Raw genomic sequence first — 26,137 nt, 5'->3', positions numbered from 1 at the left:
CAATCATGCAGTATTTGATTAGCCTCTCTATGTTGCCTCAGAATTTTTTTTACAGTTGTAGTGATCAAGAAAATTTGACATATTTTGAGAAGTGGAGGGAAGTAATTGAAAGACCTTTTGGTCTGTCTGTGGTCGATGGGTTCCAAACTTGACTACGCCAGTCTTTTAAATTTTCAAACCTAGAGCCTAAAATCCACCTCACAGTGATGTTCAGCCAGTCTCAGCCCAGTGTGGTTGCCTGGCAACCACAAGCCTGTGGGTTTCTGTGAACAGATTCAGCCCAACTCTGCAGCTTTCCACCTCATACAACCACAGCCATTCCAATCATGCAGTATTTGATTAACCTCTCTAAGTTGCCTCAGAATTTTCTTTGAAGTTGTGGTGATCAAGCAAATTTGACATATTTTGACAAGTGGAGGGAAGTAGTTGGCTCTGTGTTTAGCTCTGTTGGTGGTACATGGGGTCCAAACTTGACTAGCCCAGTCTATTCAATTTTCAAACTTAGAAAGCCAAATGTTTCAGGGGAGGAAAGAAAATGCCACAATGATTTGGGTTCTGCCAAGTTTCTGGTGGCTTGGGAAGCAAACCTGCAAACCATACATGCAGTCTCTGCTGGATTACTGCCACCATGGTAGTATCAGTTAGCACTAAAAGCCAGCAACCAGAAGATGAGTCCCAAAATGAAAGTGAATCCTTGCAGTGCATGAATATTTGGAGTGCCTGCTTCAACTATCCAGCTTCCTCAAGGTTCACTTGTCTGCAATCGCTATTTCAAGGAGGTCTGCAGCCATTCCAGCATAACCCTGAACACTAAACATGAGGTACTAGCTCAATACCTAAACCAACATAATGCTAGATAGCTTATCACCAGCAGGTTTTCCCAGAATTCAAATGTAACATGGTGAAAGGGAAATCCTTAGAAAAGGGATGCAAATGCCCCTTTCACTAAAAATCCCAGGTATTTTCTCATGGCATGGAATATTTAGACTCCACAACTCATGTAGTGAACCCAGGGACCTGGACCAAGTGTGTCTAGTTTTCTGTTGTCCTCTTTTTGGAAACAGCATCTTATGTAGTTGTTGAAAGAGGCCTTGAGATAAATTCGTAGCCCAAGATGGACTGGAACTCCCAAGGATCCATCCACCTCAGCCCCCAGATTGCTGGGATTATAGGCATGAGCGGCCATGCCAAGCATGTGCACAGAGATTCTTACATAATTTGTGAAATCCCACTACTGGTCTATAGGTAGCTTCTGTGCTTCAGACTTTAGGAATATGCCTCTCTTTGTTTTGGCTCCCCTTGTTCAGGTGTCAATTTCTATTGTGATAAGCTCCAAGGCCCCAGGCAAGGGGGTGGCTGCCCTTCCTCTGGTGTGTCCTTGGATGATTACAGCCCAGGTGAACAGGGTTCAAATATATTGGATCCTGTGCATTTGAAGAGGAAATGAGTAAAGATTCATGAGTTAATGTGGACATGCCAGGGAATTGAGGGGCCATGATAGAGACAAAACTTCAGGCCATGGGCTGAAGGCTGAGGCTTCTGTACCTCTAGCTTCTTGAATAGTGGGCCTGCTGAGCAATTGTGGGCTCTCAAATGTAATTTGATGGGTTTTGTTTTAATTTATTTTCTTTTTTGCTTTGGTTTTTTACATGGAAGGAACAGTACCATGGTTTGACGAAGCTGGAGTGTCTTACCTAAGAGAAATTTGAAAAAAAGGGACAATTCGGCAGCCAAGAATTTCTCAAATGCCCTTGGCGTTTTAAAAACAGTGACATAAACTTGAGCGGGTCATGTCCATGTCTCTTTACAAAAGATTTTACCTCCTATTTCATAGGAATTACTGTTTCTTTGAAAGGTCAACCTGCACTGAAATAAAGATAATCCCTCCTTTCCTCATTGGGCTTGAAACCACATCCTTTGTTACTTATATTTTCTTACGCAGAAACACTTGGAAGTGAATAGAGCAAGAGTTTCCCATTGGTGGAAATTCCACAGAGACACATGAAGTAATACTGCACAACTTCAAGTGAAGTGCACTGTCCATTGACAATGGCAAGTCTGGGCAAACCTCTAGTAACTGAAAATCTTAGAATGTCTGAAAGTGAGTGAATGAAAATGGGCCTCTCCACATTTGGACAGGGCCTCTCCTGAAGCACACATTTGTGGAAAAAGTAATTATGAGAGACGAATGAACTCCCAAAACGGAATGGAAATTTTCTTGTTTAGGCCTGGAACGCTATGGCCTGGAGCCCTGTGGTTCTAACTGGATGAGCAAAGTGTGAGCAGAGATCAAAGTAAAACACACACCATTTAGGGAACTTGATATTTAACCAGGTGTCCAGAGTAGTGGCAAACTGTACTTGTGTCAATTTGCTCAAATCCTGTCTTCACAAGAAAGTAAATTCCAGCACGACCAGTGACTAGAGGAGGACACATTTCCAAGGACTTGTAAAAAGTCCAACACTGAATTTAGCCCAACACTGAATTTAGATGCAAAGTAGCAGAGTCTGTTTGTCTTTCAAGTTTTAATAGGAGAAACTTATAACATGTAATAGCTGTTACATGAATAACTTCAGAGCATTTGGAGAGGTCTAAATCACTATGAGTGAGGGCTTCCCTGACTAACAAAGTTCAAAATAGTAAAACAAACAATTTGAAAAACCAATCAACCAATTAAATACAAACACTAAGTCCAAAGGGTTTCACTGGTTTTAAAACCACTTATGGAATGCACAACTATTGAAGAGGCTTACTCTGCATTCTGCCTTACCCAGGCCCGGTACATGAGCACGTGTGAAAGCAAAATTCAAAATGTTATGTGAAGTGACCATTTCATTGTTGAAACCATGACCCAAAAGACATTTTCTCTTTTGAAACTTCGTACATTATCCATATATGTTCTCAAAGGGAAGGAATACACAGGATTTAGGCTGAATTTTTTTTTTCAGTATTTTGTGTTCCACCAGATTTATTTGAAGATCTCCTGTCCTGCATCCACCGCCCAATGCAGAAGGCCACACATAGGACAACCAACATGAGAAGTTCACTTCTACAGCCTGAATATATCATCATGAGAATATAATTTTCCTTTCATCATCAAAGATTTTTACATCAGATTAACCAGCTCTTTTGCTTTCCCATGTTTTTCCCTGGTTTTTGTACCTTGAAATGGGTGTGCACTCTTCGCAGGCTTGATCTCCCTCTTCCCACGTATTTCCAAACATATTCATCTGGGAAACATGTAAAGATCTTATTCGGGGCTTGTTTCATTGTTTTCAAATATCTGCCCTTGAAATTCAACTTCCACCACTGTCTCTCATATCCAAAGCTATGTGCTTGCAGAGGATTTCTGCTGAGAAATTTCCCAGAAAGCTCTTATACTGCACGTGAATGATGCCAGCAATTCTTGACTGAATAGCTTAGGGAACAGGACTCAGCCAAATGACAGACATGACAAGGGAAAAGCGTATGCTCAAGGATAGGACATGGCAGAGATCATCTGATAGGCCCTGGCATATTGCATATCCCATTGAAAGTACATCCATGTGTAGATTGGCAAGCATTTCCATCCACAAATTCTGAGCAGTGAAGCCTTCAGAGAGAATATTGTGGCACACCAGGCCAAGAATATTCATCCTATTTAAATCTTGCCCTACAAGGTCCTCTGTGCCACTGAGGTCTCCATGGCAACGCCCAGCATTGTGACTCAGGTCTCCTACTGCACACTTGTGTCCTAGAGCCTAAAGTCCAGCTCACAATGGTGCTCAGCCAATTGCAGCCCAGTGTGGTTTCCTGGCAACCACAAGCTTGTGGATTTCTGTGAACTGTTTCAGCCCAACTCTGCAGCTTTCCACCTCATACAACCACAGCCATTCCAATCATGCAGTATTTGATTAGCCTCTCTATGTTGCCTCAGAATTTTGTTTACAGTTGTAGTGATCAAGAAAATTTGACATATTTTGAGAAGTGGAGGGAAGTAATTGAAAGACCTTTTGGTCTGTCTGTGGTCGATGGGTTCCAAACTTGACTACGCCAGTCTTTTAAATTTTCAAACCTAGAGCCTAAAATCCACCTCACAGTGATGTTCAGCCAGTCTCAGCCCAGTGTGGTTGCCTGGCAACCACAAGCCTGTGGGTTTCTGTGAACAGATTCAGCCCAACTCTGCAGCTTTCCACCTCATACAACCACAGCCATTCCAATCATGCAGTATTTGATTAACCTCTCTAAGTTGCCTCAGAATTTTCTTTGAAGTTGTGGTGATCAAGCAAATTTGACATATTTTGACAAGTGGAGGGAAGTAGTTGGCTCTGTGTTTAGCTCTGTTGGTGGTACATGGGGTCCAAACTTGACTAGCCCAGTCTATTCAATTTTCAAACTTAGAAAGCCAAATGTTTCAGGGGAGGAAAGAAAATGCCACAATGATTTGGGTTCTGCCAAGTTTCTGGTGGCTTGGGAAGCAAACCTGCAAACCATACATGCAGTCTCTGCTGGATTACTGCCACCATGGTAGTATCAGTTAGCACTAAAAGCCAGCAACCAGAAGATGAGTCCCAAAATGAAAGTGAATCCTTGCAGTGCATGAATATTTGGAGTGCCTGCTTCAACTATCCAGCTTCCTCGGGGTTCACTTGGCTGCCATCGCTATTTCAAGGAGGTCTGCAGCCATTCCAGCATAACCCTGGACACTAAACATGAGGTACTAGCTCAATACCTAAACCAACATAATGCTAGATAGCTTATCACCAGCAGGTTTTCCCAGAATTCAAATGTAACATGGTGAAAGGGAAACCCTTAGAAAAGGGATGCAAATGCCACTTTCCCTAAAAATCCCAGGTATTTTCTCATGGCATGGAATATTTAGACTCCACAACGCATGTAGTGAACCCAGGGACCTAGACCAAGTGTGTCTAGTTTTCTGTTGTCCTCTTTTTGGACACAGCATCTTATGTAGTTGTTGAAAGAGGCCTTGAGATAATTTCGTAGCCCAAGATGGACTGGAACTCCCAGGGATCCATCCACCTCAGCCCCCAGATTGCTGGGATTATAGGCATGAGCGGCCATGCCAAGCATGTGCACAGAGATTCTTACATAATTTGTGAAATCCCACTACTGGTCTATAGGTAGCTTCTGTGCTTCAGACTTTAGGAATATGCCTCTCTTTGTTTTGGCTCCCCTTGTTCAGGTGTCAATTTCTATTGTGATAAGCTCCAAGGCCCCAGGCAAGGGGGTGGCTGCCCTTCCTCTGGTGTGTCCTTGGATGATTACAGCCCAGGTGAACAGGGTTCAAATATATTGGATCTTGTGCATTTGAAGAGGAAATGAGTAAATATTCATGAGTTAATGTGGACATGCCAGGGAATTGAGGAGCCATGATAGAGACAGAACTTCAGGCCGTGAGCTGAAGGCTGAGGCTTCTGTACCTCTAGCTTCTTGAATAGTGGGCCTGCTGAGCAATTGTGGGCTCTCAAATGTAATTTGATGGGTTTTGTTTTAATTTATTTTCTTTTTTGCTTTGGTTTTTTACATGGAAGGAACAGTACCATGGTTTGACGAAGCTGGAGTGTCTTACCTAAGAGAAATTTGAAAAAAGGGACAATTCAGCAGCCAAGAATTTCTCAAATGCCCTTGGCGTTTTAAAAACAGTGACATAAACTTGAGCGGGTCATGTCCATGTCTCTTTACAAAAGATTTTACCGCCTATTTCATAGGAATTACTGTTTCTTTGAAAGGTCAACCTGCACTGAAATAAAGATAATCCCTCCTTTCCTCATTGGGCTTGAAACCACATTCTTTGTTACTTATATTTTCTTACGCAGAAACACTTGGAAGTGAATACAGCAAGAGTTTCCCATTGGTGGAAATTCCACAGAGACACATGAAGTAATACTGAACAACTTCAAGTGAAGTGCCCTGTACCTTGACAATGGCAAGTCTGGGCAAACCTCTAGTAACTGAAAATCTTAGAAAGTCTGAAAGTGAGTGAATGAAAATGGGCCTCTCCACATTTGGACAGGGCCTCTCCTGAAGCACACATTTGTCGAAAAAGTAAATATGAGAGACGAATGAACTCCCAAAACGGAATGGAAATTTTCTTGTTTAGGCCTGGAACGCTATGGCCTGGAGCCCTGTGGTTCTAACTGGATGAGCAAAGTGTGAGCAGAGATCAAAGTAAAACACACACCATTTAGGGAACTCGATATTTAACCAGGTGTCCAGAGTAGTGGCAAACTGTACTTGTGTCAATTTGCTCAAATCCTGTCTTCACAAGAAAGTAAATTCCAGCACGACCAGTGACTAGAGGAGGACACATTTCAAAGGACTTGTAAAAAGTCCAACACTGAATTTAGCCCAACACTGAATTTAGATGCAAAGTAGCAGAGTCTGTTTGTCTTTCAAGTTTTAATAGGAGAAACTTATAACATGTAATAGCTGTTACATGAATAACTGCATGTGAGAGTTGACCCCCCTGCTATAACCCCCTCCCCGAGTTATAAAAAGCAGCAAAAAATGTTTCACTCCCTAACTCCCCAGAGCGGGGGAATAAAAGGGTTAACTCCCTAACTCCCCAGAGCTATCAGAGCAGAGCAGAAAGAAATGCCTAACTCCCCAGAGCTATCAGAGCAGAGAAAAAAAAAAAAAAAAGAAAGAATGCACCTGCAAGGTTGTTCTGTCTCAACGAGATAAGTAAGACAAGTAACTGTTCTGTTCTGGGCACATAGTGACTGGGCTAGGACCCCCAGTCTCCATGGTTACTCAACCCCAAACCCCTCCAATCAATTTCTGCCAAATCCTATGCTGCTCAAAATTAACCAATGCAATCTGCTTCTGTAAATTCGCTTGCCTCCCTGCGCCCTTAAAAACCCTACACAATTCCCCCTCGGGGCCCCTCCGCACTTGTTTGCCTGGGGGACCCCATGCGCATGGAAATAAACTTTTTTCCCTCACCAAGAGTTGAGTCCTTGGGGTCTCTTTCCCTGCGGCATCGGCCCTAACATCTTGGAGGCCCCAGCGAGATAGCACGTCTCACGGGAGGTGACCTCAACGGCTCTGTGGTGGGTGAGTACGACCGGTCGCTTCTTATTTTTACTCTGAGGATCAATCTACCGGTATTTTACGCCCCGAGCCAACCGGGCAATTTTTGTTACCTGTTTTTGTTATCTGTTCTCTGTTCTCTGTTCTCTGGTGACCGGGGGACGCCCCACACGGTTTTCCGTGACTCACCGTCTGCGATAGGATTTTCCTATCGGTCTGGGGAATTTCATTCCCAATCTGTGGTCCTTCTGGGCCAATCTGGGGAATTTCATTCCCAATCTGTGGTCCTTCTGGGCCAATCTGGGGAATTTCATTCCCAATCTGTGGTCCTTCTGGGCCAATCTGGGGAATTTCATTCCCAATCTGTGGTCCTTCTGGGCCAATCTGGGGAATTTCATTCCCAATCTGTGGTCCTTCTGGGCCAATCTGGGGAATTTCATTCCCAATCTGTGGTCCTTCTGGGCCAATCTGGGGAATTTCATTCCCAATCTGTGGTCCTTCTGGGCCAATCTGGGGAATTTCATTCCCAATCTGTGGTCCTTCTGGGCCAATCTGGGGAATTTCATTCCCAATCTGTGGTCCTTCTGGGCCAATCTGGGGAATTTCATTCCCAATCTGTGGTCCTTCTGGGCCAATCTGGGGAATTTCATTCCCAATCTGTGGTCCTCTGGGCCAATCTGGGGAATTTCATTCCCAATCTGTGGTCCTTCTGGGCCAATCTGGGGAATTTCATTCCCAATCTGTGGTCCGTCTGGGCCAATCTGGGGAATTTCATTCCCAATCTGTGGTCCGTCTGGGCCAATCTCGGGAATTTCATTCCCAATCTGTGGTCCGTCCGGGCCAATCTGGAGGCACCCCCTAAGGTGACTCATTTGGTGTGAAACTCATGCGTGAGAGTGAGGTGGCTGGCCTGTTTGTCCTGTGTGTTGTGACTGTTGTGATCGGTTATATGTTGTGTCGCGCGTACGCTAACCACTCTTTGTCTTCAGAACACCATGGGACAAAGGACATCGTCCCCATTGTCCCTCACCCTCGACCATTGGTCAGAGGTTCGAGAGAGGGCTCACAATCTCTCCTTACAGGTTAAAAAAGTAAATGACAAACTTTCTGCTCGTCTGAGTGGCCCACATTCTCCGTGGGTTGGCCACCAGAGGGGACTTTCCACCTTCCCCTCATCTTAGCAGTTAAGAACATCATCTTCCGCCCCGGACAAAGAGGGCCACACCGACCAGCATGCCTACATCTTGGTATGGCAGGACCTCAGGAAAGAGCCCCCACCGTGGGTAAAACCCTTCCTTCCTCCGCCCTCTCCTTGGTTGCCTGTTTAAACTTGTTACTAACTTAGGGGCTTGTTGCCCATTTCTGTTGCAGGATCCATATGGCTTATTAGATTCAAGGTTCATGATAAAAAAATTATTTCCTTTAGCTGACCAAACTATGCAAGAAGCTCCCTTTGTTTGTGTCTTTAATGTTGTTGCGCCTTGTTTAATATGTAAGACTTCAATTGATTGCTTGCAACCTCAGCATACCTTTTAAAAGAAATATTTTTTTCTCTCTGGTGAAAATGTAAACATGTACACATATATATATGTATATCTATGGTTATTAAAAATCATATCAACTTTGCCAAGTAAAAACCAGGCGGTACTATGTTTGAGCCAGTTAAAAGGTTACAGTTTTGTTTTTAAAATACAGCATTTTTATGTGGTAAAAAGACATAAAATAAGTATGTTTTGGACTACTAAAAGGTGACTTCAAGGGTTTTGTTGAGAGTTTTGATGTTGTCTGAGAAATGAGAAAAAAAGGTAATTGACTGGTAATAATAAAAAGAGGGACAAAGAGAGTGGTCTTCAAGTAAAGGTGTCTGGCTATGCCAGAATGTAAAAAAAGATTAAAGCTTAGTTTGAGAGGTATTATTGTAAGTTATAAAAGGCTCAAGAGGATGTGAATTTTATTTGTCTTGGTTTATAGTACTACAAATAACAGGTTTGACAAAAAGTAAATGTGTTCAGAATTTGACAGTATTAGATCAGTTTTGATAAAAATATACATAAGATTGTACTTTGCTACAAAATGTTTCCATTAAAATGAGATTATAGGTGATACTACAAATAAGATACAAGTTCTTACATGTACTGTGAACATCTGGGAGATTATGCAGCACAATTTTGTTACCTATAAAAAAGCCCTTTCTGTTAAGAATATAATTTTAGTAAAATGATGGCCTGCCACGTGACACCCTTGGACAAAAAACAGTGTGCCATCCAGATAAAGCTGGCTCTCTGATCCGGAATGCCAAAACCATGTTCTCCTTTTGTGCCACCCTGACTGGACATCCAGAGGTAAGGAGGTTTCCCAGTATCGCCAGTTGTTCTCTTTGTAACTCAGTCGGCCCCACATGTTAGACAAAAATTACAAAGGTTTAAGAGGTTTAAAAAAATGCCCCTCAGCCAGTTAATAAAGATAGCACAAAAAGGTCTTTAAAAACTAAAAAATTTACAAAAAGATAGCCAAGATGTTAAAATTGCTCCATGAGAAAAAACTTTTAAAAAACAGACGAGAGTTTCTGGGGGCAATTGGATACTGTAGGCTAAATTTTACTAAAAAGCTTGCCTCTATGACTCCCATAAGGGAGAAACTCAAAATTCGCTGAACTGGACTGATAAATGTAAACAGGCCTTCCAACAGCTCAAGCGGGCCTTGACAGAGGCCCCAGCCCTGGGACTCCCTGATGTTACAAAGCCTTTCATCTTGTTCATAGATAAACTCAGGGACATTGCCAAAGGAGTCCTAACTCAGGACATTGGCCCTTAAAAGAGGCTTATAGCCTACCTCTCCAAAAGACTTAATCCAATAACAGGAGTATGGCCCCCTGCCTTAAAATACTAGGTACTATGACAATGTTACTTAAGGAAACAAAAAAAAAACACGCTTTGGGCAAGTAATTTCTGTGGTAACCTCTCACAGTTTAGAGACTCTTATCAAAACCCCTCCTAAAAAAAAGGCTCTCCAATGCCAGAATTCTACTGTCAAGCCCTGCTTCTAGACCCAGAGTCAATGATATTCAAGACTTCTTCAGCTTTAAACCCAGCCACCCTTATGCCTGATGATGACCTGGAGGAACAAAGGACACCTTTCCATGAGTGTGCTGACATCCTCAAACTGCAGCAGAACCTACAGGCTGATCTTACTGACCAGCTTTTGGAAAATGCCGACAACTGTTCGATGGAAGCAGCTTCATCCAGAACGGCAGAGACAGATGAGTGGCCGGGACAACAGTGACCACCAAAAAGGAGACTCTCATCAAGGCCCCACCAGACTGATGGATGTCTAATTCCTGAGCCATACATTATCAGGCACTATTTCTAGAAACAACAGCTTCAAACTCGGCTACTTTGCTGCCTGAGGATGACCCCTCGTTGCCTCATTGATCACCTCACGAAACATCGACCTTATGTAGTTGATAAGCTACTGTCTAGAGTTCCATCCTACTTCTCTGATGAAAACAGTTATGTCTCTCAAGAGCCCATTTGCACTTTAAAAGACCAACATCTGACAGCTCAACTTCCAAGAGATTCCGGGGGCTAATATCAAGCTAGCCCAGTCTGTGAGCTTCAGATGCCCTCAGTGCCAATTGGTAAATCTAAAAGTACTGCAACAAATAAAAACCACTGGTTATCGTGGGACTATGCCTAAAAACACTAAAAAATAGATTTTACAAAAATAAAAAGCCTAAACTTCAAAAATATAAGTGTTTTCTACTTAGTCTGAGTCAGCTCTGATAGCAGTTTCTCTGATTTGGTCTCCCTTTTTATCCGTGGGGTCCAACAATGGCCTGGCTTTTATAGCCTAGTAACTCAAATTAACCTAAGCTTTACAGATCAATTAAAAAACTCGATTGGGCTTACCAGCCTCAGAGTTCAAAAAAAGGTAAAAAGATAAGTTAGATTTTAAACACTATAATTACTAATGGCCTTAAAAACTGGCGAAAACTGGGTGAGTCTCTTTTTCTTCTGCCCCTTTACATGCGTGATACACCCCCTATGTTGCAGATATTTCCTCTTTTGAAGTTTTATGTGAGGTTTCTAAAAATTAGCTAATTTAACTAATCAAGATCTTATTAAGTCTCCCCAGACTTTTCAGCTAGCTGTGACTTCCATCCACTGGTTACTTCACTGCTGCCCACTGCAGCTAAAGAGCCTAGACACCTGGACAAGCGACCTCACCGTAAATCTCTTGAGAGCGACCTCACCGTAAATCTCTTAAGCCGCAATAGATTGTCAAAATAGCTAAAAGCCTGCCTAAATTCAACGTTCCCAATGCAGACAAGTCCCAACTTCAAAAGACCGTCAGCCTACAAATAAGTAAACTGTCATTTCTTCCAAGGACACTTTAAAGCTTAAGATTGTCTAATATAACTGATAATTTTATGTTCTCCTCCTTTATAGAGACCCCAAGGAGGCCTCTGTCTGACTTAAAAATTGTTACTTATATGGTAAAACAGAGTAAATTTAAATGTTGGTTTTCTTTCTCCTTTTGGTTAACAGCTTTAATGACAGCTACAAGACCTTTGTTAATCCTCCTACTGGGCCTTATGTTGTAAACAAGTTGATAAACTATGTCAAAGTTCTTAAAAGCTTGTGATTTTAAAGACACATACAAGGTTATAAACAGATGCAATAAAAAAGCTAAGAAAAAAAAATTAAATCTCGAGAGCCCCCTTCAAGTAAAGCCAAAATGTTCTCCTTCTGGAAATCAATCCTGCCCTATATTCTCCCTTTACTGGGACCCCTGGCTGGATTCATTATAGTCATGGCTATAGCCCCTTACCTCATTAACCAAGTAACCCAGTTTGTGAGGGCTCAGATCTCTCAAGTAAAGGTTATGGTGCTACGTCAACAGTATGACCCCTTACCAATACAGGACCTTTAAGATTAAAAGTCATCAAAAAAAAAAGGGGGGGAATGTGAGAGTTGACCCCCCTGCTATAACCCCCTCCCCGAGTTATAAAAAGCAGCAAAGAATGTTTCACTCCCTAACTCCCCAGAGCGGGGGAATAAAAGGGTTAACTCCCTAACTCCCCAGAGCTATCAGAGCAGAGCAGAAAGAAATGCCTAACTCCCCAGAGCTATCAGAGCAGAGAAAAAAAAAAAAAGAAAGAATGCACCTGCAAGGTTGTTCTGTCTCAACGAGATAAGTAAGACAAGTAACTGTTCTGTTCTGGGCACATAGTGACTGGGCTAGGACCCCCAGTCTCCATGGTTACTCAACCCCAAACCCCTCCAATCAATTTCTGCCAAATCCTATGCTGCTCAAAATTAACCAATGCAATCTGCTTCTGTAAATTCGCTTGCCTCCCTGCGCCCTTAAAAACCCTACACAATTCCCCCTCGGGGCCCCTCCGCACTTGTTTGCCTGGGGGACCCCATGCGCATGGAAATAAACTTTTTTCCCTCACCAAGAGTTGAGTCCTTGGGGTCTCTTTCCCTGCGGCATCGGCCCTAACATGCAGAGCTTTTGGAGAGGTCTAAATCACTCTGAGTGAGGGCTTCCCTGACTCACAAAGTTCAAAATAGTAACAAACAAACAATTTGAAAAACCAATCAACCAATTAAATACAAACACTAAGTCCAAAGGGTTTCACTGGTTTTAAAACCACTTATGGAATGCACAACTATTGAAGAGGCTTACTCTGCATTCTGCTTTACTCAGGCCCGGTACATGAGCAAGTGTGAAAGCAAAATTCAAAATGTTATGTGAAGTGACCATTTCATTGTTGAAACCATGACCCAAAAGACATTTTCTCTTTTGAAACTTTGTACATTATCCATATATGTTCTCAAAGGGAAGGAATACACAGGATTTAGGCTGAATTTTTTTTTCAGTATTTTGTGTTCCACCAGATTTATTTGAAGATCTCCTGTCCTGCATCCACCGCCCAATGCAGAAGGCCACACATAGGACAACCAACATGAGAAGTTCACTTCTACAGCCTGAATATATCATCATGAGAATATAATTTTCCTTTCATCATCAAAGATTTTTACATCAGATTAACCAGCTCTCTTGCTTTCCCATGTTTTTCCCTGGTTTTTGTACCTTGAAATGGGTGTGCACTCTTCTCAGGCTTGATCTCCCTCTTCCCCGTATTTCCAAACATATTCATCTGGGAAACATGTAAAGATCTTATTCGGGGCTTGTTTCATTGTTTTCAAATATCTGCCCTTGAAATTCAACTTCCACCACTGTCTCTCATATCCAAAGCTATGTGCTTGCAGAGGATTTCTGCTGAGAAATTTCCCAGAAAGCTCTTATACTGCACGTGAATGATGCCAGCAATTCTTGACTGAATAGCTTAGGGAACAGGACTCAGCCAAATGACAGACATGACAAGGGAAAAGCGTATGCTCAAGGATAGGACATGGCAGAGATCATCTGCCAGGCCCTGGCATATTGCATATCCCATTGAAAGTACATCCATGTGTAGATTGGCAAGCATTTCCATCCACAAATTCTGAGCAGTGAAGCCTTCAGAGAGAATATTGTGGCACACCAGGCCAAGAATATTCATCCTATTTAAATCTTGCCCTACAAGGTCCTCTGTGCCACTGAGGTCTCCATGGCAACGCCCAGCATTGTGACTCAGGTCTCCTACTGCACACTTGTGTCCTAGAGCCTAAAGTCCAGCTCACAATGGTGCTCAGCCAATTGCAGCCCAGTGTGGTTTCCTGGCAACCACAAGCTTGTGGATTTCTGTGAACTGTTTCAGCCCAACTCTGCAGCTTTCCACCTCATACAACCACAGCCATTCCAATCATGCAGTATTTGATTAGCCTCTCTATGTTGCCTCAGAATTTTTTTTACAGTTGTAGTGATCAAGAAAATTTGACATATTTTGAGAAGTGGAGGGAAGTAATTGAAAGACCTTTTGGTCTGTCTGTGGTCGATGGGTTCCAAACTTGACTACCCCAGTCTTTTAAATTTTCAAACCTAGAGCCTAAAATCCACCTCACAGTGATGTTCAGCCAGTCTCAGCCCAGTGTGGTTGCCTGGCAACCACAAGCCTGTGGGTTTCTGTGAACAGATTCAGCCCAACTCTGCAGCTTTCCACCTCATACAACCACAGCCATTCCAATCATGCAGTATTTGATTAACCTCTCTAAGTTGCCTCAGAATTTTCTTTGAAGTTGTGGTGATCAAGCAAATTTGACATATTTTGACAAGTGGAGGGAAGTAGTTGGCTCTGTCTTTAGCTCTGTTGGTGGTACATGGGGTCCAAACTTGACTAGCCCAGTCTATTCAATTTTCAAACTTAGAAAGCCAAATGTTTCAGGGGAGGAAAGAAAATGCCACAATGATTTGGGTTCTGCCAAGTTTCTGGTGGCTTGGGAAGCAAACCTGCAAACCATACATGCAGTCTCTGCTGGATTACTGCCACCATGGTAGTATCAGTTAGCAATAAAAGCCAGCAACCAGAAGATGAGTCCCAAAATGAAAGTGAATCCTTGCAGTGCATGAATATTTGGAGTGCCTGCTTCAACTATCCAGCTTCCTCGGGGTTCACTTGTCTGCAATCGCTATTTCAAGGAGGTCTGCAGCCATTCCAGCATAACCCTGAAAACTAAACCTGAGGTACTAGCTCAATACCTAAACCAACATAATGCTAGATAGCTTATCACCAGCAGGTTTTCCCAGAATTCAAATGTAACATGGTGAAAGGGAAACCCTTAGAAAAGGGATGCAAATGCCCCTTTCCCTAAAAATCCCAGGTATTTTCTCATGGCATGGAATATTTAGACTCCACAACTCATGTAGTGAACCCAGGGACCTGGACCAAGTGTGTCTAGTTTTCTGTTGTCCTCTTTTTGGAAACAGCACCTTATGTAGTTGTTGAAAGAGGCCTTGAGATAAATTCGTAGCCCAAGATAGACTGGAACTCCCAGGGATCCATCCACCTCAGCCCCCAGATTGCTGGGATTATAGGCATGAGCGGCCATGCCAAGCATGTGCACAGAGATTCTTACATAATTTGTGAAATCCCACTACTTTTCTATAGGTAGCTTCTGTGCTTCAGACTTTAGGAATATGCCTCTCTTTGTTTTGGCTCCCCTTGTTCAGGTGTCAATTTCTATTGTGATAAGCTCCAAGGCACCAGGCAAGGGGGTGGCTGCCCTTCCTCTGGTGTGTCCTTGGATGATTACAGCCCAGGTGAACAGGGTCAAATATATTGGATCCTGTGCATTTGAAGAGGAAATGAGTAAAGATTCATGAGTTAATGTGGACATGCCAGGGAATTGAGGGGCCATGATAGAGACAAAACTTCAGGCCATGGGCTGCAGGCTGAGGCTTCTGTACCTCTAGCTTCTTGAATAGTGGGCCTGCTGAGCAATTATGGGCTCTCAAATGTAATTTGATGGGTTTTGTTTTAATTTATTTTCTTTTTTGCTTTGGTTTTTTACATGGAAGGAACAGTACCATGGTTTGACGAAGCTGGAGTGTCTTACCTAAGAGAAATTTGAAAAAAGGGACAATTCAGCAGCCAAGAATTTCTCAAATGCCCTTGGCGTTTTAAAAACAGTGACATAAACTTGAGCGGGTCATGTCCATGTCTCTTTACAAAAGATTTTACCTCCTATTTCATAGGAATTACTGTTTCTTTGAAAGGTCAACCTGCACTGAAATAAAGATAATCCCTCCTTTCCTCATTGGGCTTGAAACCACATCCTTTGTTACTTATATTTTCTTACGCAGAAACACTTGGAAGTGAATAGAGCAAGAGTTTCCCATTGGTGGAAATTCCACAGAGACACATGAAGTAATACTGCACAACTTCATGTGAAGTGCACTGTCCACTGACAATGGCAAGTCTGGGCAAACCTCTAGTAACTGAAAATCTTAGAAAGTCTGAAAGTGAGTGAATGAAAATGGGCCTCTCCACATTTGGACAGGGCCTCTCCTGAAGCACACATTTGTGGAAAAAGTAATTATGAGAGACGAATGAACTCCCAAAATGGAATGGAAATTTTCTTGTTTAGGCCTGGAACGCTATGGCCTGGAGCCCTGTGGTTCTAACTGGATGAGCAAAGTGTGAGCAGAGATCAAAGTAAAACACACACCATTTAGGGAACTCGATATTTAACCAGGTGTCCAGAGTAGTGGCAAACTGTACTTGTGTCAATTTGCTCAAATCCTGTCTTCACAAGAAAGTAAATTCCAGCACGACCAGTGACTAGAGGAGGACACATTTCCAAGGACTTGTAAAAAGTCCAACACTGAATTTAGCCCAACACTGAATTTAGATGCAAAGTAGCAGAGTCTGTTTGTCTTTCAAGTTTTAATAGGAGAAACTTATAACATGTAATAGCTGTTACATGAATAACTTCAGAGCATTTGGAGAGGTCTAAATCACTATGAGTGAGGGCTTCCCTGACTCACAAAGTTCAAAATAGTAAAACAAACAATTTGAAAAACCAATCAACCAATTAAATACAAACACTAAGTCCAAAGGGTTTCACTGGTTTTAAAACCACTTATAGAATGCACAACTATTGAAGAGGCTTACTCTGCATTCTGCTTTACTCAGGCCCGGTACATGAGCAAGTGTGAAAGCAAAATTCAAAATGTTATGTGAAGTGACCATTTCATTGTTGAAACCATGAACCAAAAGACATTTTCTCTTTTGAAACTTCGTACATTATCCATATATGTTCTCAAAGGGAAGGAATACACAGGATTTAGGCTGAATTTTTTTTTCAGTATTTTGTGTTCCACCAGATTTATTTGAAGATCTCCTGTCCTGCATCCACCGCCCAATGCAGAAGGCCACACATAGGACAACCAACATGAGAAGTTCACTTCTACAGCCTGAATATATCATCATGAGAATATAATTTTCCTTTCATCATCAAAGATTTTTACATCAGATTAACCAGCTCTCTTGCTTTCCCATGTTTTTCCCTGGTTTTTGTACCTTGAAATGGGTGTGCACTCTTCTCAGGCTTGATCTCCCTCTTCCCCCGTATTTCCAAACATATTCATCTGGGAAACATGTAAAGATCTTATTCGGGGCTTGTTTCATTGTTTTCAAATATCTGCCCTTGAAATTCAACTTCCATCACTGTCTCTCATATCCAAAGCTATGTGCTTGCAGAGGATTTCTGCTGAGAAATTTCCCAGAAAGCTCTTATACTGCACGTGAATGATGCCAGCAATTCTTGACTAAATAGCTTAGGGAACAGGACTCAGCCAAATGACAGACATGACAAGGGAAAAGCGTATGCTCAAGGATAGGACATGGCAGAGATCATCTGCCAGGCCCTGGCATATTGCATATCCCATTGAAAGTACATCCATGTGTAGATTGGCAAGCATTTCCATCCACAAATTCTGAGCAGTGAAGCCTTCAGAGAGAATATTGTGGCACACCAGGCCAAGAATATTCATCCTATTTAAATCTTGCCATACAAGGTCCTCTGTGCCACTGAGGTCTCCATGGCAACGCCCAGCATTGTGACTCAGGTCTCCTACTGCACACTTGTGTCCTAGAGCCTAAAGTCCAGCTCACAATGGTGCTCAGCCAATTGCAGCCCAGTGTGGTTTCCTGGCAACCACAAGCTTGTGGATTTCTGTGAACTGTTTCAGCCCAACTCTGCAGCTTTCCACCTCATACAACCACAGCCATTCCAATCATGCAGTATTTGATTAGCCTCTCTATGTTGCCTCAGAATGTTTTTTACAGTTGTAGTGATCAAGAAAATTTGACATATTTTGAGAAGTGGAGGGAGGTAATTGAAAGACCTTTTGGTCTGTCTGTGGTCGATGGGTTCCAAACTTGACTACACCAGTCTTTTAAATTTTCAAACCTAGAGCCTAAAATCCACCTCACAGTGATGTTCAGCCAGTCTCAGCCCAGTGTGGTTGCCTGGCAACCACAAGCCTGTGGGTTTCTGTGAACAGATTCAGCCCAACTCTGCAGCTTTCCACCTCATACAACCACAGCCATTCCAATCATGCAGTATTTGATTAACCTCTCTAAGTTGCCTCAGAATTTTCTTTGAAGTTGTGGTGATCAAGCAAATTTGACATATTTTGACAAGTGGAGGGAAGTAGTTGGCTCTGTGTTTAGCTCTGTTGGTGGTACATGGGGTCCAAACTTGACTAGCCCAGTCTATTCAATTTTCAAACTTAGAAAGCCAAATGTTTCAGGGGAGGAAAGAAAATGCCACAATGATTTGGGTTCTGCCATGTTTCTGGTGGCTTGGGAAGCAAACCTGCAAACCATACATGCAGTCTCTGCTGGATTACTGCCACCATGGTAGTATCAGTTAGCACTAAAAGCCAGCAACCAGAAGATGAGTCCCAAAATGAAAGTGAATCCTTGCAGTGCATGAATATTTGGAGTGCCTGCTTCAACTATCCAGCTTCCTGGGGGTTCACTTGTCTGCAATCGCTATTTCAAGGAGGTCTGCAGCCATTCCAGCATAACCCTGAACACTAAACATGAGGTACTAGCTCAATACCTAAACCAACATAATGCTAGATAGCTTATCACCAGCAGGTTTTCCCAGAATTCAAATGTAACATGGTGAAAGTGAAACCCTTAGAAAAGGGATGCAAATGCCCCTTTCACTAAAAATCCCAGGTATTTTCTCATGGCATGGAATATTTAGACTCCACAACGCATGTAGTGAACCCAGGGACCTGGACCAAGTGTGTCTAGTTTTCTGTTGTCCTCTTTTTGGAAACAGCATCTTATGTAGTTGTTGAAAGAGGGCTTGAGATAAATTCGTAGCCCAAGATGGACTGGAACTCCCAGGGATCCATCCACCTCAGCCCCCAGATTGCTGGGATTATAGGCATGAGCGGCCATGCCAAGCATGTGCACAGAGATTCTTACATAATTTGTGAAATCCCACTACTGGTCTATAGGTAGCTTCTGTGCTTCAGACTTTAGGAATATGCCTCTCTTTGTTTTGGCTCCCCTTGTTCAGGTGTCCATTTCTATTGTGATAAGCTCCAAGGCCCCAGGCATGGGGGTGGCTGCCCTTCCTCTGGTGTGTCCTTGGATGATTACAGCCCAGGTGAACAGGGTTCAAATATATTGGATCCTGTGCATTTGAAGAGGAAATGAGTAAAGATTCATGAGTTAATGTGGACATGCCAGGGAATTGAGGGGCCATGATAGAGACAAAACTTCAGGCCATGGGCTGAAGGCTGAGGCTTCTGTACCTCTAGCTTCTTGAATAGTGGGCCTGCTGAGCAATTGTGGGCTCTCAAATGTAATTTGATGGGTTTTGTTTTAATTTATTTTCTTTTTTGCTTTGGTTTTTTACATGGAAGGAACAGTACCATGGTTTGACAAAGCTGGAGTGTCTTACCTAAGAGAAATTTGAAAAAAGGGACAATTCAGCAGCCAAGAATTTTTCAAATGCCATTGGCGTTTTAAAAACAGTGACATAAACTTGAGCGGGTCATGTCCATGTCTCTTTACAAAAGATTTTACCTCCTATTTCATAGGAATTACTGTTTCTTTGAAAGGTCAACCTGCACTGAAATAAAGATAATCCCTCCTTTCCTCATTGGGCTTGAAACCACATCCTTTGTTACTTATATTTTCTTACGCAGAAACACTTGGAAGTGAATAGAGCAAGAGTTTCCCATTGGTGGAAATTCCACAGAGACACATGAAGTAATACTGCACAACTTCAAGTGAAGTGCACTGTCCATTGACAATGGCAAGTCTGGGCAAACCTCTAGTAACTGAAAATCTTAGAAAGTCTGAAAGTGAGTGAATGAAAATGGGCCTCTCCACTTTTGGACAGGGCCTCTCCTGAAGCACACATTTGTGGAAAAAGTAATTATGAGACACGAATGAACTCCCAAAATGGAATGGAAATTTTCTTGTTTAGGCCTGGAACGCTATGGCCTGGAGCACTGTGGTTCTAACTGGATGAGCAAAGTGTGAGCAGAGATCAAAGTAAAACACACACCATTTAGGGAACTCGATATTTAACCAGGTGTCCAGAGTAGTGGCAAACTGTACTTGTGTCAATTTGCTCAAATCCTGTCTTCACAAGAAAGTAAATTCCAGCACGACCAGTGACTAGAGGAGGACACATTTCAAAGGACTTGTAAAAAGTCCAACACTGAATTTAGCCCAACACTGAATTTAGATGCAAAGTAGCAGAGTCTGTTTGTCTTTCAAGTTTTAATAGGAGAAACTTATAACATGTAATAGCTGTTACATGAATAACTTCAGAGCTTTTGGAGAGGTCTAAATCACTATGAGTGAGGGCTTCCCTGACTCACAAAGTTCAAAATAGTAAAACAAACAATTTGAAAAACCAATCAACCAATTAAATACAAACACTAAGTCCAAAGGGTTTCACTGGTTTTAAAACCACTTATGGAATGCACAACTATTGAAGAGGCTTACTCTGCATTCTGCTTTACTCAGGCCCGGTACATGAGCAAGTGTGAAAGCAAAATTCAAAATATTATGTGAAGTGACCATTTCATTGTTGAAACCATGACCCAAAAGACATTTTCTCTTTTGAAACTTCGTACATTATCCATATATGTTCTCAAAGGGAAGGAATACACAGGATTTAGGCTGAATTTTTTTTTCAGTATTTTGTGTTCCACCAGATTTATTTGAAGATCTCCTGTCCTGCATCCACCGCCCAATGCAGAAGGCCACACATAGGACAACCAACATGAGAAGTTCACTTCTACAGCCTGAATATATCATCATGAGAATATAATTTTCCTTTCATCATCAAAGATTTTTACATCAGATTAACCAGCTCTCTTGCTTTCCCATGTTTTTCCCTGGTTTTTGTACCTTGAAATGGGTGTGCACTCTTCTCAGGCTTGATCTCCCTCTTCCCCCGTATTTCCAAACATATTCATCTGGGAAACATGTAAAGATCTTATTCGGGGCTTGTTTCATTGTTTTCAAATATCTGCCCTTGAAATTCAACTTCCACCACTGTCTCTCATATCCAAAGCTATGTGCTTGCAGAGGATTTCTGCTGAGAAATTTCACAGAAAGCTCTTATACTGCAGGTGAATGATGCAGCAAGTCTTGACTGAATAGCTTAGGGAACAGGACTCAGCCAAATGACAGACATGAGAAGGCAAATGCATATGCTCAAGGATAGGACATGGCAGAGATCATCTGCCAGGCCCTGGCATATTTCATATCCCATTGAAAGTACATCCATGTGTAGATTGGCAAGCATTTCCATCCACAAATTCTGAGCAGAGAAGCCTTCAGAGAGAATACTGTGGCACACCAGGCCAAGAATATTCATCCTATTTAAATCTTGCCCTACAAGGTCCTCTGTGCCACTGAGGTCTCCATGGCAACGCCCAGCATTGTGACTCAGGTCTCCTACTGCACACTTGTGTCCTAGAGCCTAAAGTCCAGCTCACAATGGTGCTCAGCCAATTGCAGCCCCGTGTGGTTTCCTGGCAACCACAAGCTTGTGGATTTCTGTGAACTGTTTCAGCCCAACTCTGCAGCTTTCCACCTCATACAACCACAGCCATTCCAATCATGCAGTATTTGGTTAGCCTCTCTATGTTGCCTCAGAATTTTTTTTACAGTTGTAGTGATCAAGAAAATTTGACATATTTTGAGAAGTGGAGGAAGGAATTGAAAGACCTTTTGGTCTGTCTGTGGTCGATGGGTTCCAAACTTGACTACCCCAGTCTTTTAAATTTTCAAACCTAGAGCCTAAAATCCACCTCACAGTGATGTTCAGCCAGTCTCAGCCCAGTGTGGTTGCCTGGCAACCACAAGCCTGTGGGTTTCTGTGAACAGATTCAGCCCAACTCTGCAGCTTTCCACCTCATACAACCACAGCCATTCCAATCATGCAGTATTTGATTAACCTCTCTAAGTTGCCTCAGAATTTTCTTTGAAGTTGTGGTGATCAAGCAAATTTGACATATTTTGACAAGTGGAGGGAAGTAGTTGGCTCTGTCTTTAGCTCTGTTGGTGGTACATGGGGTCCAAACTTGACTAGCCCAGTCTATTCAATTTTCAAACTTAGAAAGCCAAATGTTTCAGGGGAGGAAAGAAAATGCCACAATGATTTGGGTTCTGCCAAGTTTCTGGTGGCTTGGGAAGCAAACCTGCAAACCATACATGCAGTCTCTGCTGGATTACTGCCACCATGGTAGTATCAGTTAGCACTAAAAGCCAGCAACCAGAAGATGAGTCCCAAAATGAAAGTGAATCCTTGCAGTGCATGAATATTTGGAGTGCCTGCTTCAACTATCCAGCTTCCTGGGGGTTCACTTGTCTGCAATCGCTATTTCAAGGAGGTCTGCAGCCATTCCAGCATAACCCTGAACACTAAACTTCAGGTATTAGCTCAATACCTAAACCAACATAATGCTAGATAGCTTATCACCAGCAGGTTTTCCCAGAATTCAAATGTAACATGGTGAAAGGGAAACCCTTAGAAAAGGGATGCAAATGCCCCTTTCACTAAAAATCCCAGGTATTTTCTCATGGCATGGAATATTTAGACTCCACAACTCATGTAGTGAACCCAGGGACCTGGACCAAGTGTGTCTAGTTTTCTGTTGTCCTCTTTTTGGAAACAGCATCTTATGTAGTTGTTGAAAGAGGCCTTGAGATAAATTCGTAGCCCAAGATGGACTGGAACTCCCAGGGATCCATCCACCTCAGCCCCCAGATTGCTGGGATTATAGGCATGAGCGGCCATGCCAAGCATGTGCACAGAGATTCTTACATAATTTGTGAAATCCCACTACTGGTCTATAGGTAGCTTCTGTGCTTCAGACTTTAGGAATATGCCTCTCTTTGTTTTGGCTCCCCTTGTTCAGGTGTCAATTTCTATTGTGATTAGCTCCAAGGCCCCAGGCAAGGGGGTGGCTGCCCTTCCTCTGGTGTGTCCTTGGATGATTACAGCCCAGGTGAACAGGGTTCAAATATATTGGATCCTGTGCATTTGAAGAGGAAATGAGTAAAGATTCATGAGTTAATGTGGACATGCCAGGGAATTGAGGGGCCATGATAGAGACAAAACTTCAGGCCATGGGCTGAAGGCTGAGGCTTCTGTACCTCTAGCTTCTTGAATAGTGGGCCTGCTGAGCAATTGTGGGCTCTCAAATGTAATTTGATGGGTTTTGTTTTAATTTATTTTCTTTTTTGCTTTGGTTTTTTACATGGAAGGAACAGTACCATGGTTTGAGGAAGCTGGAGTGTCTTACCTAAGAGAAATTTGAAAAAAGGGACGATTCAGCAGCCAAGAATTTCTCAAATGCCCTTGGCGTTTTAAAAACAGTGACATAAACTTGAGCGGGTCATGTCCATGTCTCTTTACAAAAGATTTTACCTCCTATTTCATAGGAATTACTGTTTCTTTGAAAGGTCAACCTGCACTGAAATAAAGATAATCCCTCCTTTCCTCATTGGGCTTGAAACCGCATCCTTTGTTACTTATATTTTCTTACGCAGAAACACTTGGAAGTGAATAGAGCAAGAGTTTCCCATTGGTGGAAATTCCACAGAGACACATGAAGTAATACTGCACAACTTCAAGTGAAGTGCACTGTCCATTGACAATGGCAAGTCTGGGCAAACCTCTAATAACTGAAAATCTTAGAAAGTCTGAAAGTGAGTGAATGAAAATGGGCCTCTCCACATGTGGACAGGGCCTCTCCTGAAGCACACATTTGTGGAAAAAGTAAATATGAGAGACGAATGAACTCCCAAAACGGAATGGAAATTTTCTTGTTTAGGCCTGGAACGCTATGGCCTGGAGCCCTGTGGTTCTAACTGGATGAGCAAAGTGTGAGCAGAGATCAAAGTAAAACACACACCATTTAGGGAACTCGATATTTAACCAGGTGTCCAGAGTGGTGGCAAACTGTACTTGTGTCAATTTGCTCAAATCCTGTCTTCACAAGAAAGTAAATTCCAGCACGACCAGTGACTAGAGGAGGACACATTTCAAAGGACTTGTAAAAAGTCCAACACTGAATTTAGCCCAACACTGAATTTAGATGCAAAGTAGCAGAGTCTGTTTGTCTTTCAAGTTTTAATAGGAGAAACTTATAACATGTAATAGCTGTTACATGAATAACTTCAGAGCTTTTGGAGAGGTCTAAATCACCATGAGTGAGGGCTTCCCTGACTCACAAAGTTCAAAATAGTAAAACAAACAATTTGAAAAACCAATCAACCAATTAAATACAAACACTAAGTCCAAAGGGTTTCACTGGTTTAAAAACCACTTATGGAATGCACAAATATTGAAGAGGCTTACTCTGCATTCTGCTTTACTCAGGCCCGGTACATGAGCAAGTGTGAAAGCAAAATTCAAAATGTTATGTGAAGTGACCATTTCATTGTTGAAACCATGACCCAAAAGACATTTTCTCTTTTGAAACTTTGTACATTATCCATATATGTTCTCAAAGGGAAGGAATACACAGGATTTAGGCTGAATTTTTTTTTCAGTATTTTGTGTTCCACCAGATTTATTTGAAGATCTCCTGTCCTGCATCCACCGCCCAATGCAGAAGGCCACACATAGGACAACCAACATGAGAAGTTCACTTCTACAGCCTGAATATATCATCATGAGAATATAATTTTCCTTTCATCAACAAAGATTTTTACATCAGATTAACCAGCTCTCTTGCTTTCCCATGTTTTTCCCTGGTTTTTGTACCTTGAAATGGGTGTTCACTCTTCGCAGGCTTGATCTCCCTCTTCCCCCGTATTTCCAAACATATTCATCTGGGAAACATGTAAAGATCTTATTCGGGGCTTGTTTCATTGTTTTCAAATATCTGCCCTTGAAATTCAACTTCCACCACTGTCTCTCATATCCAAAGCTATGTGCTTGCAGAGGATTTCTGCTGAGAAATTTCACAGAAAGCTCTTATACTTCAGGTGAATGATGCCAGCAAGTCTTGACTGAATAGCTTAGGGAACAGGACTCAGGCAAATGACAGACATGACAAGGGAAAAGCGTATGCTCAAGGATAGGACATGGCAGAGATCATCTGCCAGGCCCTGGCATATTGCATATCCCATTGAAAGTACATCCATGTGTAGATTGGCAAGCATTTCCATCCACAAATTCTGAGCAGAGAAGCCTTCAGAGAGAATATTGTGGCACACCAGGCCAAGAATATTCACCCTATTTAAATCTTGCCCTACAAGGTCCTCTGTGCCACTGAGGTCTCCATGGCAACGCCCAGCATTGTGACTCAGGTCTCCTACTGCACACTTGTGTCCTAGAGCCTAAAGTCCAGCTCACAATGGTGCTCAGCCAATTGCAGCCCAGTGTGGTTTCCTGGCAACCACAAGCTTGTGGATTTCTGTGAACTGTTTCAGCCCAACTCTGCAGCTTTCCACCTCATACAACCACAGCCATTCCAATCATGCAGTATTTGATTAGCCTCTCTATGTTGCCTCAGAATTTTTTTTACAGTTGTAGTGATCAAGAAAATTTGACATATTTTGAGAAGTGGAGTAAGGAATTGAAAGACCTTTTGGTCTGTCTGTGGTCGATGGGTTCCAAACTTGACTACCCCAGTCTTTTAAATTTTCAAACCTAGAGCCTAAAATCCACCTCACAGTGATGTTCAGCCAGTCTCAGCCCAGTGTGGTTGCCTGGCAACCACAAGCCTGTGGGTTTCTGTGAACAGATTCAGCCCAACTCTGCAGCTTTCCACCTCATACAACCACAGCCATTCCAATCATGCAGTATTTGATTAACCTCTCTAAGTTGCCTCAGAATTTTCTTTGAAGTTGTGGTGATCAAGCAAATTTGACATATTTTGACAAGTGGAGGGAAGTAGTTGGCTCTGTCTTTAGCTCTGTTGGTGGTACATGGGGTCCAAACTTGACTAGCCCAGTCTATTCAATTTTCAAACTTAGAAAGCCAAATGTTTCAGGGGAGGAAAGAAAATGCCACAATGATTTGGGTTCTGCCAAGTTTCTGGTGGCTTGGGAAGCAAACCTGCAAACCATACATGCAGTCTCTGCTGGATTACTGCCACCATGGTAGTATCAGTTAGCACTAAAAGCCAGCAACCAGAAGATGAGTCCCAA

Source organism: Cavia porcellus, unplaced genomic scaffold (genome assembly GCF_034190915.1).
Source record: "Cavia porcellus strain 051 isolate PalLab524CR breed Dunkin Hartley unplaced genomic scaffold, mCavPor4.1 scaffold_39, whole genome shotgun sequence".
Lineage (NCBI taxonomy): Eukaryota > Metazoa > Chordata > Mammalia > Rodentia > Caviidae > Cavia > Cavia porcellus.
Note: the sequence above shows the minus strand (reverse complement) of the source record.